This window comes from Rhipicephalus sanguineus, chromosome 10, assembly GCF_013339695.2.
Source record: "Rhipicephalus sanguineus isolate Rsan-2018 chromosome 10, BIME_Rsan_1.4, whole genome shotgun sequence".
NCBI lineage: Eukaryota > Metazoa > Arthropoda > Arachnida > Ixodida > Ixodidae > Rhipicephalus > Rhipicephalus sanguineus.
In genome coordinates, this window is record NC_051185.1 from 110,212 (window position 1) to 131,526 (window position 21,315).

A 21,315-nucleotide genomic window follows, 5' to 3' on the forward strand; every position below is an offset into this window, starting at 1 on the left:
CACTTTAATTTTACATGTACGCTGTGAATTTTCATTGTTTAGAAAACCATTGCTTTAGGCGTCTTTCGTTAAGCAGCTGGCGTCTTTTCGTTTTGCTTTAGAAACATCTGGCGTTCTTTCGTTTTGCTTTTAGAAAACATCTGGCGTCTTTCGTTGGTTTATTTCATCAATCAATGGCGTTTTGAACAAAATTTTTATTGTTTAATCACGCACAGGAGAAATGTCACCAGGCACTACCTTGGAGGTAAACAATGGCTGCTAATGGGAATGAGAGACAGAAGAAGTCGGCTTTTAGCTAACACTTACACTTCTACTTCTACTAACGTTTCCTACTGGAACATGCCAATGGCTGCTAATGGGGAATGAGAGACAGAAGAATTCGGCTTTTAGTTAACGCGCACGCTGCGAATTTTTTATTGTTCAACAACGCACAGGAAAAATCTCCCACCGGCACCACCTTGGAGGTCAAGATCTGGTACTAACGTTACGACTGGTTACGCACTACCATAGAGTAACATAGTAAACATAAAGAGTGGTCAATGGCCGCCTTCCGCGGCCCAGGCACGTAGGGTTCATGCCGCCTGATAGGTGGCGCAACCACAAAATCTGAACTAGAAACAATCGATCACTGTGCTGCTATTAAATAACTTATGCGTTAAAAGCAATATTTTAAAATGCTTAATTAGTGGAATAGTTCTTCGTACTTTAAAACGGCGGTTGCCCTGACTACGGCGCATCCACACGCATCATTGTTAGGCCTGACCATACCTGGATCACCTGCACCACCGCGACGCCATTCTCCTCACTCTCCAGCTTCAGCGGTGCCCACGTTTACGCATTTGTGAAGAAAAGGTAAGCAAAGCGAATTGTTTATATTGCATTATGCTTGTACAGCTTCTCCCTAGGCCACAGATACGGGATGAAAAGCGTATTTTCAAACGCAGTGCTATGCAGTTGAGGGCGTTGAGCACAAGCGTTTCAGAGCGTACGACCGCGTCCCTGTCATACACCGAGCAATCCAAACAATCGACACCTTTCAAACCAAGAAATCAGGTTTTATTGTGGAATAACACGTAAAGCACGCCGAAAACAAGTTTTTCGGTTAGAAATACTCGTTATAACCGCCACCTGCTAACGACAAATAAACATGCTACAATAACTTGGACGCGTCTCCGATGAAGCCATGCCAAATTACTAGCGCTAACATGGTATTGTACTAGAAATTAGCCAGCGCTTTTTAGTAGAGGAGATAAGCTCGCCTTCAAATCATCAATGCTGCCCAACCTTCTCTCATGAGCCTTTTGTGCACACTGGCTGCGCATACTTACCCAGGCGTGTGTGTAAACAAGCAGGGGAACATGAATGGCATTCCACCTATTGAAAACAATGTCACCCTTGGCCAGCGCGCTTGCGTTCTCCATCGTGAAATCCACCGGGATTCGACACGGCATTCTATCTCTAAATCACAGTGTTATCTTTTGTGAAATTGGTGCAGTGTACTTTCATATATACTGAACATAACCATCGCTTTCGGAATTGCAACTCACTGGAAATTCTTAGTTCACGACGGTTACATGCAATGGTTCCGTGCAGGGGCATCAGGCCAGGGAATAAAATGAACTCACAGAAATGTTATCAAACAAATTATTACATTCGCAACAGTTTGCCGATCATGGTGAGTACCCAATTGCTTCGTACGCCTACAATAATCCCAAAGAAAACCGAATAGTCCTACCATTATCTTCACACGCATAACCTCATACACCATGGTGTTCACAAAGCTTACAAGCGGGAATAAAGCTAGTTGAACGTCATAATGAAGAACACTCAATCCGACCACCATTCACAGCCATTCAGTAGAGCAATTACCCCGACGCGACTTGTTTAGACCGTGCAAGAAAGCACAAAGCTGGGAAAACTAACAAAACCTGATTGAATGCAAGATGAATGCAGAATGGAAGTCGCCACCAGAATAAACGAGCAGTTTTGAGATACTGTACTAATAAGAGTAGAGCTAACAATGCCGTGATAACCCCCCCCCCCCGCCCTTCCCCAACTTACACAAAGCTAAATTGCATCCTCCAAATTTTCCTGGATCTTGCGTAGACGCAAGTAACGGTCACGCCTTCCGGAGAGCAAATATTAGACAACCACAGCGCCAGGTCTAGTTTATCACACGACATGCATTATATACTGCTGGGGAGAACGGGGCATTAGTAAACGTAGAAAATTTCAATCACTAAAATATAGGTAAAGCACGCTGCTAGCATGGGAGCGGTGAAATGCGATGTGCCCCGAACATTTTCCCGCCATAACGGCCGCGTAAGTAAGGGCAAAAAGAGAAAGAAAACACGCACCGTGATCAAAAAGTCGATCGAATTTCGCCACCCCTCCCCCTTTTTTTTTTCACCAAGACGCAAGTCTGAATCAGCCGCAGTGGGTGAGTTCAAGTTGGAATACTCACAAGTTGGCTTCCGCGCTTGAATAATCAACGGCGCAACACACCCATTGAAATCACAGAAGACATCTAATATCCCGAGTTCCGCGTCCGTCTTCTTTGATTTACTCCACAGAGAGCCGATATGATTTCAAAGCACAGCCCATAATTCTCTTTAAAATAACCACTGCAGGCACCTCCATGTGCGGCCAAAACAAACGAAGGCAGGAACCGAACGTTCAACATGAACGACGCTGCAGCTGCTTGCATACACTTGCAAATACACCTTGCACACAGGAAAAGTGGACGCGGGCATTGCAACAATTCACAGCGCATTTCACACTGTTCTCTCTTGGAAGCAGCACAGAGAAGCGGGCGGTACGCTTCTCAGAAGTAGCCACCGTGTTAGTCGTTTTCTTTTCGCCGGCCACACGAGACACAAAAGACAATGCCGCGCACCACGCTTACTAACAGCTCACACAACCACACAACAGGGCCGGGCTTGCCGCCACTCGGCCGACTTCAAACCCAGCAGTTCCCAACGGTCACGACGTATGTTGTCATTGGCCGCAGGAGCGTGCGACTTCGTGGCGTGACACGTAACAGCCAATAGAGTGGCATCGTGACCTCCTCCTCTTATTTCCTTCTCTGTGCTGCGTAGGCAAACAAATAGACTGAGGGGAGAGGGGCTTCTAAAACCTCTAAATATTTGAAAGTGGCGATACTCTCCTCTTATCCTGGGGAATACAAACCGAGTCCGTGCGCATTCTCGCTCTCTCCTCGATTCTATTTCCGCATTGGCTGCGTGCGCTGCGCACGGCAGGCTTTTTTTTTTTTTTTTTGGCTTCCGCGGACGGGCGACAGCGCTCTATGATGGCCCGCAATTTTTTTAGTTCTTTTGGGTCATATGTGCGTCCTAGTGGTGTTGAAAAATTAGAAAAATGGTGAGAAGAGCACCCAGAATGCTGAACGTAATGTTTCTAAGCAGATTGGTTCCGTCTAAAAGCCGTACGAAAGGAGCATATTTATGCAAATTAACTAAGTCACACGTACCATCAAAATGCCGCAGGATCACCTCTACTGAAGCTGGCCGTGGCATCGTGATACAACTCCACTGGGCTCCACCGTTGAATGGGAACAAGCGACGTCAACTTTCTCCGAACGTGCATCATGAAACCCCTACCGAGAAACATGCACGCCGAATTTCACGTCAACCGCCGGAAACTTCGAGTCAAGAACCTACAGCGCAGCTATGACCAAGCAGCAGGAGTCTATTATTTGGACGACGACGCCTACACCGTTAAACATTACTCTGCCCTAGCTGTCGTGGAAAATCAAGGCGGCATTGTTTTTTAAGAATAATACTCATAGAGTTTCTGTTGTTGGTGTTGATTTCTTTCCTGCTTGTTTGATTGTCCCCGTTGATTGTTACGTCAAGAGTCTATTCATTATGATAAATTTTGCAAAATCGTCATTTATGTTTACTCATATGTCGAAATGTTCGTGTTCACAATGAATCCTACGTCGCACAGTTGATCTACACAATCGTTGCTTCTGTTTTCCGTCACCTGGTTCAGTTAAATGCTAGCGGATACTGCGCACTTTTTTACAGCATGCACAATTCAAGAGTGCTGTATTATCTTGTACACAGCAATGGTATTTTTCGATAAACTCATCATAATTCAGTTTCAATGAATATGTACCGTTATGTATGAATTCCTGAAAGTGCCTATAGCATTAGTTCGAAAACATCTGTTTAGCTGATCGGAATTATTTTTATGTACTATCTGAATAAACACGGTGCTTACATAAAATGTGCCTCTTTTTATTTATTTTTTTATGGGAAGAACTGTCAAAGGGTACACCCTGTTTGCGATAGGCATGCCTGCAGCCTATATCACCTCCAAAAAACTGCTAACGAATGCACTCTCACAATTGAAAAAGAAGAAAACACCCGAAATTTGCGCAAAAAACATTGAAACCGAAACTGAAACCATCGTGGCACGACGGCACGGCCGGAAGAGGAACTTTGTGCACAGTTCATGCCGGCCGCTACGAGCGCTAGCAGTCATGTGGGCCGCATGGCTCAATGGGAGTGTCCGCTCTTTACGTTTACTATGTTACTCTATGGCACTACTACGAGGGACGAACGGGTGCCGCTTTAAGGAGCTTCGCCCCTAAAAATAGCTCTCCGACGCTCGCCTGGCTGTCGCACCGCGTTCCCCGCTCGCGTTGTGAGAATTAACTGCCAGGCTAGAGGGAAGACACAACGCGCTTAGCGTTTCTCTTCGCTATTCACGACGCTTTGGAGGAGCGCATACCGAGTATCAGTGTTTATTATATGCTTGTTGATGCCATATTTGCGCGGGATTCACCATATGCTGTGTCCACGTATATGTTAAGAACTTCAGCTAACGCAAAGGTTAAATCATGATGATGGGCGTTAGTCGTCGGTTCGGAGATGTGCCACTACGTGTCAACGTGAGTGCGTCCACATCAGGCGGTGCTACATCTGCCAAAGAACAATAGACATTATACAAGTTCTGATATACCAGTGCACTAAAGCAATCAACTACTTCTGTGACGACACGTTTCACTTTCGTGTTATACCGATTCCCATGACAGAGGGATCAACCATCTTTTTTTAAGCGGGAAGATACAACAAAATCTGCACGCATTTCTCAAAGACAGCCTTGGTATAGCGACCTCTAAGAAAAGGCATTGGTCCCGTGTTCGATACGCGAACCAGGACCAATTTTTCATCAGCTGTGGGCGCTTTGTTTTTTGAGAAACCCGTATGGATTTCTTTGTAGACTTGCGGTACACAAACGTCTGGTTGTTAGTTTGCCTTTTCATAACGCGGGAAATATTTTCCTTTTCATAATGCGGGATTCTGCAGACCTGATTTCGTGTTAAAGACACCCTGCAACACTTTTTAAACGGACTGTTGGTCGATGGTTGACGTTTTGAGTTAAATGGTTGAGAAATTCGAGTTAAACCACAGACAGTCAGAGAGAAGACACGGATGTCCAAACTCATGAGACGGAAACTTGCGCTGAAACCGAGCTAGATATACAACCATAGATATACAACCAAGTCATCGTTCACGTGAGGTTTCTGTCACTTCGGGATATTCTCGCAGCCGCCGTTGCCTTTCCCGCTCCCTAGTATTCGCTCGTTGTACGTACCACTGAAACACTCCGTACGGATGCCTCAGCGAAGCGAAACGTGCGGCCACGGTGTTTATTACTGGTTTAATGGCGACGGTGTAGTAAGTCTTTTCTTTTCCCAATTACTGCTTACGTCTATCCAAAAATCGCGATTGCTGTTTGCTACCCGCATGTTCCCTTCTTCACTTTTTTGTGGACCAGCGGTGAGTAGTGGGATTTGCCCAATTTCTGTGGCACATACCAGTTCGTGATGATGATAGTTTTTTTTGTACGCGCTTGTACACAACAAATATTTTACAGCCGGCATAAGTAGCTTCGCTGTTAGAAAGAAAAGAATGACGTGTCTTGCCAGATGCTATTATTTTCTAATTTCGCACCAATCGACACCGTGCTATTATTATGTCGATATAGCTTGCCTAACCCACGCCGCCCCCGAGCCCAATCAAGGACAAAACAGCTTAATCTCTCTGCCTGATAGCCCGAGTCGCTTTGGAACATTAATCCCCATTGAACAGTCCGGCACCATTCTTTCCTCTTTTCAAGATATTTGCACTGCCTGTATACGGTGCGCCGCCACAGTAATAGTATGCTTAAAGGGCAAATATGATAATTTTTTTTAATAATGGTTAGACATTTTGCAAACAATCTGCTTAAATTCACTAAAAGCACAAAAAGAGCGGATATATCTTTTTTTTTTGGGTATGATAGGATATTCATGTAATTTCGATATATTAGCCAACATTACACAGGGACAAAACATTGGTGTCTCATGCTGTCGTGTTTACGCAGGATTTGTGGCACCTGCGAAAGCTGCACTGTCACATGCCCACATCAAGGGTTCGCTGGAGAGAAATCGCCATTTATTTTTTTTTTAGTGTAGCGAGATTTTTTTCTCATACACCCTTCTCTGAATCATTGAAGGGCTCCTTAACCACCCTCGAGCCTGGTAATAAACGAGATTCTATGGAGAGAAACACTGCTATCAGCAGCTCAGCCATATTTTGCGGTCGCGCGCTAAACGTAGATCTAACAAGCGGAGCGCAAATTTGCCACCTGCTTAAGAGCTCTCTCTTCATAAGGAAGCTTGCTTTCGCTCTCTTCGAACCTGCTCTACTTCGTCATTAAACCGACGGCAACCATTTGCCGATATCTGACACTGTAATGTAGATGCGCTGAACGAATGCACAAACGAGTTAAGGAAGAAGTGGACAGGACAAGTGGTGCGCACTTGTCCTGTCCACTTGCGCACCACTTGTCGTGTTCACTTGCTCCGTTACTCGTTTGTGCATTTCGCTCAGCGCATATAGTTTACAATGCCGTACCAGCGAGCACAAATGGAAGCTTTGCTAAACGATATATGACAATAAATCAAGAGCAGTGTTCAAGTCAGATGTGCTTCCTGCTGTTGTCACACTGCGGAATAGTTGCATTAGTTGAATACAGAGGATAAAGTAAGCAGAAGTTTCCGTTTCAGTTTTGATTTAAATTACGCCCTTCTGGGAGAAGTCACCAGTCGTCTGCTGAACTCAGCGCGCACGCGCACGTTCGAGAATTTTTCGCCACACAACTTTTTGGTTTCGCTGCCTTCGTGCCTCGTTTGTTTCGACTAGTTTTGAATGTCATAACTGCCTCAAGCTTTTCAAAGCTTGTGTGCGGCGATGAGTTTCAACGCTTAGTATCTCGGGCTGATCAGTGCGACCGGCTAAATGCAAGCAGGTTATCTTGTACCAAGCTTGGCGAACGTTAGCTTGTGAAACCACGGCCGGAGCGTAAAGGCACGGAACGCTCGCGCGCCTTTACAGATCGGCCGTGGTGACGCATCGGGCACGGCCGTGCACTAGGAATCGATTGAAGCTCAAGGGTTAAACACAAGTTCTTTGGCGCAGAATTCGGATTTTGAATTTCCCATTTCAAAGTTTGAATAGAATGCTTCAGGCCAAAGATCCTGACGTTGCGCTTTCATATTCAGCCTAAACAGTATTTAACGACGAAATCACAAGCTGAAGTGCACCTACTGGTGACACTGTTGTTTCCAGTCGTCTTCAAAGAACAAGAACAACGTTCACACATTCCGAGCACGCTTGCGTTCCATCTGTGCAGAAAATGTTTTTGACGCTGCAGCTTTCTGAACGTTGCCGTTCTCACGCTGTCATTGGCTCCAAATTCAGCGACTCAAAGGGCGTGAAGTCAAGATATAAGCTGCTTCAAGTGCTATTTGTGCGATGTAAGTGCACGTTAAGGAACCCCTGTTTGTTGTAATTACGCCTTGCCCTTCACTATGAGCCTACTACCCTACAAATGTTTCTTGCAAAAGAAACGTTCACTCGACGTCGTTCTGGCAATAACCCAGCTGATCAGGCGCCTCCAAAGTTTCTATTCTATAAGCCCAATCAGACTGGTTTATCTTGTTTTTCTGAATCACGTAGCAACATTGTACAGCACATCTAATTCGTTTTACACGTTCTATTACGGCCTGCCGCACACGAATCTCGTTATAATGAACCTCGTTATATCTCGTTATATATGCACCGCCTCCGGTTCATATAAAAGAAGATTTGTATAAGCTTTGCGCCGCAAAGTTTTGCCCACGTGCCTCTAGGCGACCGCTGTAGCACAATATTACTGCTTGGACGAAGTACAGTATGATTAATCACTTAATATAGCACACGCTGTTATTGCATCGGGCCATCGTCATACCAAATCTTTAATGAATCCGCCTTCAGCAGGCAATAACGATAACGAAATAAGAAATCATTTCTGACCATGCATACTTTGAGCAGCAGCAGCAGCGTTTTAACCAATGAAATATTAGGGAAATTACGTATAAGGGGGTTCGTTACAAGCGCTGATTAATATTGAACAAACCGAACTTACGGTCTGCGCTTTGACATGCCGGCAAAATATAAGACTACCATGGTAGCCACCGTACTTCCGTATGATATGCTAAAATATGGATGTAGAGGTGCACGGGTACGGTGGTACGTTGTGAAAGAGAAAATTCAATCTTCTGATACGCAGGAGGTAAGCGGCGCTGTCGTGAACTGCACTTGAAAGGAAGGCCCTACCTCGGCCTTCTGAAACTCACTCGGTCTAATTTTAATGGTGGACAAAATGTATTAAGGCACATTCTAATACGTGCAAAAGGAATAGGGATGAAATAGCGCATTAAAAATGCACGGTGTTGACGCACCGAACAGTCTAGGCAGCTCGTAATGTACTAGATCAAAGTGCTGCGGGATGGTATAGGAAATAACACGATAACCTATGTGTGCTCTTTGAAGCTGTGGGCGCCGTAATGACAACGCAAGGTGCCAATAAAGTGCTATTTTAAAGCTCTATGTCATTTTGGTTCTTTTCAGTGCACGTTATTGAATGGAGACGGCAGTACACGATGGGGAAATTTTTAATTATTTCACTGATTTATGAAAGTAAGTTAATAATGTCAAATACCGGCACTATCTTTGGACTGTGCTATTTACAAATATCCTATTCTTTTTCTTCTAAAGACATTGCCATCTCTGCCAATGCATTTGTAGATCGTAATATGGTCTCCTTTGATCTCTCACATGGAGATGAGGACACGAAACTGTTAAACCCCAACTAAAAACTTCCTTGATTTTGATAATCCCTTAAACAAGAAAGAGCCGAGGGGAGCAGCTTTTTGGATATTCAAGCACCTATATTTTTCTTTATTTGTTTTTGCTGGTAATCACTTCGCATCAGGTTCTCACTTTTACCTAATGATTTCGTGGCGCAAGAAGCGCCTACTCTGTGTGATTATTCTTGAATGTCATCATCTATTGATACAAGAAACGTCTTTATTGATGGTACTGGGCGCGCCACGCGCATGTTGTTTTAATTTGGAACAAGTCAGCTGGGAACTTGCTGAAGCACATGCGTTTGCTTTTGCCTTGCCGTCTTCACTTATGATCACTTCGGCGTAAGTGACGCTTACATCACAGTAAGCGTGCAAACATCTACATGTGCTTGTGTAACACTAGCTCGTGTTAAACTATTAGGAACGCGGGAATAAATTTAGCCAACTAGCTCGTTCTGTGGCAGTAGAAGGTTATCTTGGCTAGAGCACGAGAAAAAATTAGTTAGTTCCAAGCCGTGAAAACCGTCCGATAGCCACGCTGTCGCCACTTCAGTCGGGCATTACATTTTGTACCTAAGTTCCGGAGAAGCTTTCACTAAGGATTTCTTTGTTCTTTCATTGTGGTTTCTTGGTTCTTCAGGTTAAGGCATATAGATCCCGCGCGACGTCAAGGGGAGAAAGCTTGCTATGCCACCAATCCCGGAGCCCGTACAAAACCACGCTAGGTGCCGAAAGCTTTTGGGAGCAGCGAACACTGAGAAGAAAACGAAAATTCGCGGGCAGTTTGCACTAATTCGCTCAACGCTTGCCAGAGCGAAGCACAGGCCCGTCACCGCTTGTACTCAACGTAGACCGAGATGACTAGCTTCGAGATGCGCCGCTTCCTCTTCGGGATTACGCCGCCACGCTATGCACTATAGAGCGGAGGTTGCGTGCTGTGTCACCGACAGTAGGTTACCTACTGCGCATGCGCGGCTAACCGCGAATGCGCGGTTATCTGGTGGTGCGGTATCTGGTCTCTAGACGACGCGGTGCTTGCTTCCTTTTTCTGTCTTTTTTTTCGCTCTCTCTTTCAAGTTCTCTCTGTCTCTCTTTCTCTTTCTTTCTGCATTGCTCTTTCTCTTTTTCCCTCTTTCTCATTATTTTTATGCTATGCTTTACTTCCCCTCCTCCTTTCCTTCCCTCTAACCATCACATCTCTCCTCCTCATGCTCATATCCCTATCTCACCCCCTTGCTACACTATAGTGTACAAGCCTATACTACGCTCTGCTAGCGTGCCTGGACAGCCGAGTGGTTAGGACACTCGCCTTCGGATCGACGGTACGCGGGATCAAAGCTCGCCTCGTCAAAAATCTCTTTTCGGCAATTATTTTTCTATTTCTCATTATTTATACCTTTCTTTCCGTCTCTCCGTTTGTTTCACTTTTTTCCTTCTCTCTCTCCCTCTCTGTACTCATTCTGAGAGTTATTACAGGCCATGCCCCAGCGGTGAGTAATGGGTCCTACACGAATTCTGTGTAATATAACCGATCACGATGGTGATAGTCTTCTGGCACGGTCACACACTTTACGCCGAACTAGAACAGCCTAGCTCTTAAAAAAACACCCTTCGCCTTGGAGTCATCTTAGGCGAATGCATAAGAAACCCTGCGTGTTTTCTTTTCCACGTTTAATTTTTTGTAGCGATGATTTACTACGTGATACAGGGATGGACAGTTTTCTCGATGTTTCGGCATGTAAATGATTATGCATTCAAGATTGCTGTAGAATTTCTCTTAACTGCATAGCTTGTCTGTGAAATTCCATAATGAAATAGTCGGATTCTCCGCGCCTAGAAGACGATGTATATATGATGACGAGGCTTTCCCCATTGTGGACTTCGGATACATTTTGCACAATTAGTATTCTTTACTGTGCATCTAAATCGGAGTACACTGGTCAATTTTCAGCTCGCCTATATCGAAATCTGGCTGCCGTCGTAACAATATTTTCTGGGTACTTATGTACGAAAACAACGATATGATGATGACCCAAGCCGTAGTGAAGGGCTCCAGAAATTTCGCCCACATGGTGTTCTTAAACTTGCACCTAAATCCACGTACATGGTCCTGTAGCATTTCGCCTCCACCATTGAAAGGGCAACTGCCATATCCGGGTTACAGCGCGCGAACTTCGAGTCAGCAGGCGAGCGTCGTGACCGCTCTACCACCGCGGCACCATGGCTGCCGTCGACAGGTATTGAACCCGCCCAGCCTTAAAAGCTTAGTTTTTTAGATGCGAAGTATCTCTTGCTCGGGGGCATGTAAGGCGGCGTGGTAATCCGCACGCAGCGTTGTCCGCACTCACACTACGCATGCGCGACTCTCCTCCTTCCCTCTCTCCAAGAGCTGCGCGTTACTCTCTCCGCTTCTCTACCAGCACCTGCTTGCTCTTCTCCTGCTTTCTGCCTTCTGCTCTTACGGCGCATACTCTACTCTCCTCCTCTAGTCTCCTCTCCTTCAAATAGTAGAGCGCTGCGCGCGTTCATTCCAGCGCTTGCCTCGGTTGGCTCCTCTGAAATGCGGGATCGACACGCCGAAATTTTCTCCTGCGCAGCGCCGCGATGAGGGCCAGCGCACGCGCGTCCCCCCCCCTCCTCTCTCTCCTCTCCTACGCTGCCTCTCTCTCGCGCGCCTGTCGACGTTCCCCGCACGCCTTGTGAGAATTAACGGCCAGGCTAGAGGCAAGACACGACATGCGTAGTCTTCCTCTTCTCATCGCCTCATGGTCCCCTTTAGCGAAAGATGGTGTAATTTTTTTGTCTCGCATATATTGAGGCATGAGCTTATAAAGGCTCGCATATCCAAAGACCGTGGAAACTTACTTAAGCCCGAACCTTCGATGTTCGCAGGATAAACTATACGAACCACGTGCACCGCATCTCGAAATAACTGTAACTTCCACCAGGCATATGCATGCTGTTGTTTTCGTCGTCAAAACTGAACACTGAGAATGCGTACAACATACAATGCCATCTTCGGGCGTTGTTATAGAACGGGCGAACCCAGAAGTTAAGAGCAGCGTCAAATAAATACAAATTGTCGTGCAGTTCCTTATCTATTTGCCTATGACGACTGGAAGTCGAAAATCACATTCGTCTATTGCTTCTCAGTCGATTGTATTGATCCCACTCGAAAGCGTTCCGAACGAAACGCGGTTTTTGCATGGCCTTCGGGATCAGAATAATTGAACGATTTATGCACCTCATGCGGTTTTGCACAGCCTCCGTGATCGGCCCACCTTTGACCAAGCGACGATGTTAGGTGACGACGTAATCGTGCAACGTCATGTGATGTGATGTCGTCGTATTGTCCCCATGAGGCCATAAACTCTTGAACCTGTGCCGTCATCACGGAATGATGCATTTTGCACCACTCATGTTGACGACGGCGACGGTCACTTTTCGCCTTGTAAGAGACTTCTAAAGCTTTCGCCTTTGTAAAGTTATACCTCCATAATATATAGATTTAGAACAGGGTATAGGAAACATTGCGTTAATGCTCTTCGCCACTACGCATGCGTCATACGCTGTATTTTTTGGGTGCACACGTTCAGTTAAGGAAATAGCATATCGTATCCAAGGGGCTCTATCTCTACAAACCCGCACCACGTACAGTGTCGTCTGGCTGCGTGATCACGGAACAGGCCGCTTCACATCCTGTGCGTGACATGAAGCTTAGTTCTAACTGAAGTTTTCAAAAGCGGATTACATGAGTCCTTGACCTATAATATTGCGTTATTGCTTTTTCAGAACGCTCTTCAGGTAATTTAAATATGATTTTTTTTCGTTGTCATATGTCACCTATGCACTAAATGGCTGTTGTTTGAGGAGCTGGCTCCGAGATAATCGGGTAATCCGTAAATGACCTGTACAATTCCTCTACTGTATATAAAGACGTGACACGTTGTAAAAGTAGCGATTGTGGTCAGGTTGTTGTGGAACCACAAGCTGTCGCAGAACTTGCAGCTGTGGTAGAACGTGTGCTCGAGGAAACAATGCTTGAAGAGCGAGTCGGCGCCACCAACTTCAGGTAGCGACCGATTACAGCGCATGGCCGCTGCATCACGCGCCCGTACCTCTTCGAGGTTCTCTTGCCGCCGCTTCCGCGCTGCTTCGGTTTGCGGGCTTGTATCTCGGGGTCCGCATGACGCTGACGTCTCTCTGCGGCCTCGCGAGCTATCACCGCAGGGTCTTGGCGGCGAGCCCACGCTGCCTTGCGAGCCCTCCGCTCCGCCGCCTGTACTTCTTCGTTCATCTTATTACTATCGAAGGGCACCGACTGACGACTGTCGAAAGAGAGAGGAAGCGCGCAGTTGTGGCCCTCTAGCGGTTTCCTATCAAACGCGCCGGAGTGGAGCGAGCGCAGCCTGCTACAGTTGGCTACGCTATATGTTTTCCTACCTGCGTTATTATCATCAAGGCGCTCGAAGAACAAGAGGAGGAAGATATCTCTTTTGCGTGAGTGAGCGCAGCGGCTACAGTTGGCTATGCTATATGTGGTCTTACCTTGTCAATATTATTATCAAGGCGCTTGAAGAACAAGAGGAAGAAGACCTCTCTTTCTCGCCAGCTGCGCCTGTAGCGCTCGCCTCTGGAACTAAGGTTACTGTTACGGCGCGGGACTTCGCCCCAGCTTAAGAACATGGTGAGCCAGCTCCTAAAATACTACATGTCACAAACGAAATTGCATTGATTTAAAACACAGTATACGCACGAAACGGTGTAGGCTAGGAGTTAGCACACTTGCCTTTCGTGTGTTTGGGGAAATACAGCACCGCCAAAGTACTTTGTTTTACGGCGACGGCCTTAATGCCTCATCAAACACGAAAAGCGACTGTCGCCGTCAACACGAGTGATGCAAAAAATCATCATCACGTGACAGATCGCTAAAATTTGTGACGTCTTCATGATGTCATAGTGCGCGACGCCACTATGACATCATGCAGCTTTTTACTGTGTGCGGAAAGCTTTGCGCTATGTGCTAAAAGCAAAACCTCGCTATGTGCTGAAAAGTGAGAAGAAAAGGAAAAAGGAGATAGCGAGTGCATTAGGGACCCTGTGAGTTTTTTTCTGACATTTATATTTATTTTTGTTATCATTTAGAATTTTTTTGTAGCGTTGGTCCTCTTATGTGAACGCGGGACGGATAGTTTTCTCGCCGAGTTGGTATGGAAGTGCTTGCGCATCTAAAATGACTGCACAATTTCTCTTAGCAAGTTACCTACTGTGTGAAAATTAAATACCTATATTCTAGGGTTTTAAGCGCCTAAAAGAAAATAGATATGATCACGAGGATTATGAAAGTGTGGCACTTCGGCATAGTTTTGTCCAATTGGTGTTCTTCAACGTACACCTAAGTCCGAATGCACTGGTAGTTTTGTATCTCGCCTATATGGAAATGTGGCTGCCGTCCTAACAATACTTTCTGGTGTCTTACGTACCAAAACCACCTTGCGATGATGATAGAGGCCGTAGTAGAGGGCTCCGGAAATTTAGACAATCTGCTGTTCTCAGGTTTGCACCTAAATCTAAGTACATTACGTCTGCAGCATTTTGCCACCACCATCGAAAATGCGACCGCCACGGCTGGGTTCCGGCCCTCCACCTTGGAGTCAGCAGCCCATCGCCGTGACCATGCACTGTACCATACTTGCACTGTACCACCGTACAGTGCAAGTATCGCACGCAATAAAGCATCAGCTTATAATGGTCGCAGATCCAAAGACCGTGGAAATCGACTTATGCACGAAGCTTCAATATTAAATGGATAATCTATAGGAACCATGTCATTTGCTTAAGCCGACTGAAAGGCGAAAGCCATATTCTTTTTCTTCTCAGTCGATTATGTGGATCCCGCCTCAAAACGTTCTGCGCTAAACGTGTTGCAGTGCTTCCGTGATCGGCCCGCCCTTGACCAAGCGACGATGTCATGTGGTGACGTCAAGTAAGTCATATGGTGTGACGTTATAGTGACTTCACGAATACGTCATTATGATGTAATAGATTTCGTGTAAGGTATGTAAGCCTTTCGTATTATTAAAATTTAGCACCATAAATCTGGCGACAATAACGTTGTATCTCTCTCGCGCACGTGGAAGCGCGTTAAAGGAAAACTCCACCCATATTATTGAGCTGCTGCTTTCCTACAAATGGCTTTTGATTAGTTTAAATAAAGATATTGTTTTTCGTAGCGAAGTAATTCAAGTACACTAACATGAGATTCACTGTTAATCACATGGTTGCGAATGACGCGAGAAACGCACGCAAGACTATTTTGAGCAGTTGTGGCGGCTATGTTTGATGAGGGGTAGGCTATGGCATTTGCACTTCAGCTCCAGCAACACTAGCCATTTACTTTTCCCTGTACAATAAATTTTTCTAAACACCTTGTCTTATCTTTTGATCGCAATTCCGGTCATCTGCGTACAGGTGTCCCATAGTGGAGTACAGGGTACCTTCAATTGTTCAGCTTTTAGGGGCGAAGCTCCTTAAGGCGGCACCCGTTCGTCCCTCGTAGTCGTAGTAGTACGTAGTGCGTAACCAGTCGTACCGCTAGTACCAATCTTGACCTCCAAGGTGGTCGCCGGTGGGAGATTTCTCCTGTGCGTTGTTGAACAATAAAAAATTCGCAGCGTGCGCGTTAACTAAAAGCCGAATTCTTCTGTCTCTCATTCCCCATTAGCAGCCCTTGGCATGTTTCCAGAGAAACGTTAGTAGAAGTAGAAGTGTAAGTGTTAGCTAAAAGCCGACTTCTTCTGTGTCTCATTCCCATTAGCAGCCAGGGTTTATCTCCAAGGTAGTGCCTGGTGAGATTTCTCCCTGTGCGTGATTAAACAATAAAAATTTTGTTCAAAACGCCGTTGATTGATGAAATAAACCAACGAAAGACGCCAGATGTTTTGTAAAAGCAAAACGAAAAGAACGCCAGATTGTTTCTAAAGCAAAACGGAAAAGACGCCAGCTGCTTAACGAAAGACGCCAGATGTTTTCTAAAGCAATGGTGTTCTAAACAATGAAAATTCACAAGCGTACATGTAAAATTAAAGTGAGCTGCAGTCGTCATAACCATCGAGACCTTTAGTATAACGCGCCCGATCTCACGTCGGTGATGATGTACTGGCAGAATTCACGGAAGATTCAACGGTTTACGATGAACCTCCGCAGCTTCGCCCAATCATCATCATTCACTCCTGGGATATGCTGTGATTTTTTCTTGTATTAAGGCGAAGGCCTTGGAGGTCTCATGAAACGTGAACACTTACAGTCAAGAAAGCAGGAAAGCCAGCTGCGTGCTTCGTCGTTAATGAAGTAAGAAGTTACCGAGAGCAATTAAGGAGTAATTGGTGGTATTAAGCCCTGTTCAGACTACGTGCGCAACGTACGGATCGCCGGTAAGGATCGTGGCCGTAAACGCATGCAACGTAGTGAGCTTGTTCAGACGTAGTTGTATTTAGCGTAAAGTACGTAACGTTTGGGGCGTAAATGTTGGCGGGCCCGCGTCTTTTACTACAACTACTGATGCGACCGTTACGCACGACCAATGGGCAAAGCAGTTTCGCTTTTCATTTTGCGTTGTCGGGGCTTCCGTCCTCCCGAGATTCCGCGTCTTCATGCGCGTCTTGATAGTCATGCAGTAGCGTGTCTATGCAGTGGGTTTGCCGGTGTTTATTGCGTTGTGGGCCTATGGCCAGCCAGCCCATTTAGTCCAGCCAGCCGAGCCAAGGCCAAACAGGGGAACCTTGCTAGGCTGCAACAATTGTAGCGAGGACGCAACGCAGTTTCAGAATGGTGACTGGCGCGTCGTAAAAAAACGTACTTTACCGAAAATCTCAATGTCAACATACTAGGTTGGTAGCAACGCAAACGGACGATAGAGCTGTTACGCGATACGATACTTGTGACAGACTGTAGTCTGAACACGGCTTTAATAAGCAAAAGAAGCATGCCGTCTCAGCACGCGCCAAAGCACCCTGCGAGTTTTCTAACCACAGGAGTTTTTAGTGTGAGTATGAGACGAGGGAAAGAATAAGTATCGTATAGTATCGTATTGTATAAGCGATGCGCAAAGCGCCGACGACGCCATCTGCCGCCACGGCTCGTAAGCGCTGGACGGGTCCCGGCGAGCAGAGTTCCCGTGAGCGTCTAACGCGAAGTGCACGGATGGATGTGTTTTTCGTCGGATTTAACGGACTAGTCGGGCCTCAGCGATGTCGAAAAATAAATGCTGCGTTGGTCGGCTGCTCAAACACACACAGAAATCGCAGGAACGCACTTCTACAGGTTTCCGGTGCTATTTCATGAGCGAGAGCGGACGGCGGCGGTGGATTGCGGCTGTACGACGTAGAAAGTAAGCCAATCGCGCTTTGTTACGGCAGTGTAGAAACGATTACCGTGTTTTTATTTCTCCATTTATGTCGCTACGTATTCAGCAAACGCTACTACGTTTACACTCGGTCGCCTCGCCTGCATTGTAGACGGTACGATGTACATGAGGTTGTTATTAGTGATAAGTTATAAGTGATTAGTTATTAGTGATAAGACGCGATGCCTAGGCTCTCTTGAAAAACGAATGGCGCGAAGCGCAATGCCAGAGAATGTGGGGAAGGTGACGGCTCCTTTACAAAAGCGCCGTGGAATCACACGTGTGCTGCATGAAATCGGCTGCATTCTACCTATTGATGGCACTGTAATGCGATCACCGGTGCAGAATGTTCGCTGCGCGCTTCTGCAGTGATGTTAACAAGTGTATCGTTTATTTTTTCACAAGTTTATCGTGCTGGTTTCAAAGTTTTACCAACGCTGACCCTTCGCGTGGCCGCACCTGTGAAATCTATACGCCGGTGCGACAGCGCTCCCTCAAAATCTACTATATAAACACATGACACGTAAACGACGCTACTGTGTCGAGAAAAAACGTTGGTTCACGCGTCAACGCATGCAGGCATTATTGATCGCGACGTTATAACGAAGGCGGTGTACTTACGATGAGCTCCACTTCGTAGCGAAGCTTGTTGACGCTTGTCTGTGGCAAACACTTGGCGCGTATGGTGACGTACATTGTCGTCCCACACAGCTGTGACATCGGACACATGTCCACTATTATAAAGTGCGGCTCCTTTGCGCACACATTCGCCGCAAAAGTAATTATCTGGGCGCACAAGCGGCAAATCGCACGCGTGCAAATGAAGCGTCTGCTACGCGACCCACCAGCGGTTCCAACGGCCGCCGCTACGCGGCTTTCAGTGGCGCCCCTATTGACGCTGCGCATCGCGGATTGTACAGCAATGTTTCGGGAAAGGAAAATGAGGGTGCGGATGAGTTATACAAGGGTGAGGAGGAGGGAACATCGGAGCGGAGAGACAAAAACACAGCATGGTATTTCGTGGAATAGCATAGCCATATGCAGTATAGTATTGCAAGGAGGTGGGAGAGGGAATCGACGGTGAGGGGGATATATATACATATGAGGGTGGAGAGGAGGGAAAGGTGAAGGGGAGTGTAAATCACATCATAGTCGTGTATAGTGTAGTACAGCAAGGGTCAGGCGGAGGATAGAGGCGCTGTTGCATAGCAAATGGTTTCCTTTCGCGCCATGGACGCCAAGCAGGCTGCGCGTTTGGAACGCCAGCACTTGCGTGCCCGTGAACGCCAGCGTCACCGAAGGGCAGGCGAATCACTGCACCACACTTCCTACAGGTCTTACGTAGAGTCCAACGGCCTACATTTTTTGGCGAATCACTTATAAGTCACTGATTTCTGTGGCAGCGTCGTACTCGAGGACCCGGCGCCGACGAGCGTACAGAAACGTGGCCCTTGAAATTGCACCGGTCAAATACGTATTTGTATGCGCTAGTTTCCAATAAAGGTTGCTCTCTCGATTGTGGGCTTACCCGCCACGGTGCTCGAGTGGTTAAGGTGCTAGCCTACTGACCTGCAGGTCTCGGGATCGAATCCCGGCTGCGGCAGCGTAATTTTCAATGAAGGGCGAAAATGCTAGAAGCCCGTGTACTTAGATTTAGGTGCACGTTTAAGAACCCCAGGTGGTCAAAATTCCCGGAGCCCTCCACTACGGCGTCTCTCATAATCAAATTGTAGTTTTGGGACGTTAACCCCCAGCAATTATATTATTATTATCGATTATGGGCTTGCGGGCGACCAGCTTTTCTGATATAGTAATATGAACTTTGATCGAGGTCACATGATGTTCCACGTAGCCACATTTAATTCTTTTCTGAATATGAATGGATGACCGTCGTTGTTTCATGTAGTAACTCAAGCGTCGCGCTGCTAAGCACGTGGATGAACGTCCGATTGCCGTCATGGAGTAAAGCAACATTAGAGGAAGCATTGCGAAATCGTTAGAAAGAAAGAAAGAAAGAAGAAGAAAGAAGAAAGAAAGAAAGAAAGAAAGAAGAAAGAAAGAAAGAAAAGAAAGAAAGAAAGAAAAAAGAAAGAAAGAAAGAAAGAAAGAAAGAAAGAAAGAAAGAAAGAAAGTGGCAGCAGGTCAGGCATGTACAAGCGAAGCTTCGCCTCCCCCTATATTTCCGATAGGGCATGATGCGCTCCTGGATTTTGTAGGGCGAAAGGATTTCTGCCCCACTTACCTACCGATAACAACCTTGATTTTACTGTGCTTACACGTGGAATGTGGAACTAGACACTAAGGAATTCAAGCACATACGCTTTTCTGGTCGTAATACTGCACTGCCTTCATATTATTGTAAGAATTCTAGCCTCGAATCTGTGTCGTTTTACAATCGTTTAGGCGTATTTGTCTATTCTGATCTGTCTTAGAAATTGGGTGTAGGTACTAGGTAATATCAAGAACTTTAATCGCATGCTGGGCTACATACGCCGCAATTTCTATTCTCTTGCTGCCCTGTAAAATTACCTCCTTTTAAATAGTGAGGTCGTTCCAAAGCGCAATATGCTGTATCTGTAATGGACCACAGTCAAGAGAAGCTCATATTTAAATGTGAATGTGTCCAAAGCCCAACGGCTCGCATCATTCATTGGAATTGTCATCGTACTTCCAGCAAGGCTTCTCTGTAAGCGAGCTTATCATTGCCTTTGCTATCACAGCGCAGGAATATATTTCTCCTCAGCCTGTTCCATAAGATATATAACGACAAACCCACGTACCCTCAATAATAAATTGATAACCCCCTCTTGTTAAGTTTCTGCCCGCATCAAGCATCGTCCTAAGGCCGGTATTCCTTCGTGCCACACCACACATTTTTTTTACAGTTTATTCATCCCCAGTACGTCGGCAAGTTGGAATCACCTTCCTGATCTTCACAAACCTTTTCTTGTCGTAAAATTAATCATTTGTAGCACTGTCATCTTCTTCTTCAGTGTCGCTTTGTCCTAATGTTTTCGTTTTTAAATGTTCTTAGTCGGGCTATGTCAGGCGTCGGTGTCCGCGCGCCTGTCTGCTCCCACTCCCTCTCCAATTGCAACAGCTGCGGGCGCGCGCGCTTATCCTCGCCCCTAGCAACCGGAGCAGGTGGTGTGGTCGGAGTAGCGGAGAATGAGTGGAGAGGAGCATAGAGTTTCCTAAAATCACCTAGAGGGAACTCTGGCGCTGCGATCGTTCAGCCACCATGGAAATGATGGGTAGTACACGGATTTGCCTAGTCTTCGTGCTTGTAGGCTTCGACGCACTTGTGGCTTTGTTTATATTGCTATGTTTTTGTTTTCTTTTCGGATAAAAGAATCGATCGTTGTGAACTTCGTGACCAGATTTGAATCGTGAGCCTAAATAGTTAAAGTGGGAAGTGAAACTGCTGATTTTGCTGAACTTCGTTTTGCGACAAAGCGGATGCAGGCGACGGAGCCAACGGAGCCAAAAGAACGAAGTTTAGACAAATCCGTATACTACCCATGATTCCCATGCTGGCTGAAACGCGATGGCTTGCAGCTCCCATAGACACTAGCGCCAGAGTTCCCTCTAGTATTATTGTAGGAACTCTATGGAGAGGGGAGCGCGCTCTGGCGTGTGAGGGCGCTCTCATCGCGGGAGCTCGGCGGAGCTCCCGCGTGTGTGGAGAGAGTGTAGAGGGGGTATG

The 21,315-nt window shown here is 46.3% G+C and overlaps 1 long non-coding RNA gene across 1 annotated transcript; it reads left to right on the top strand.

Moving 5' to 3' along the window:
* The first annotated feature begins 764 nt into the window (after positions 1 to 764).
* On the top strand, positions 765 to 3,742 carry LOC119372234 (uncharacterized). The gene is made up of 2 exons (XR_005179480.2): positions 765 to 852; positions 3,507 to 3,742. It is a non-coding gene; the product is annotated as an uncharacterized LOC119372234 (long non-coding RNA).
* Positions 3,743 to 21,315: the final 17,573 nt, after the last annotated feature.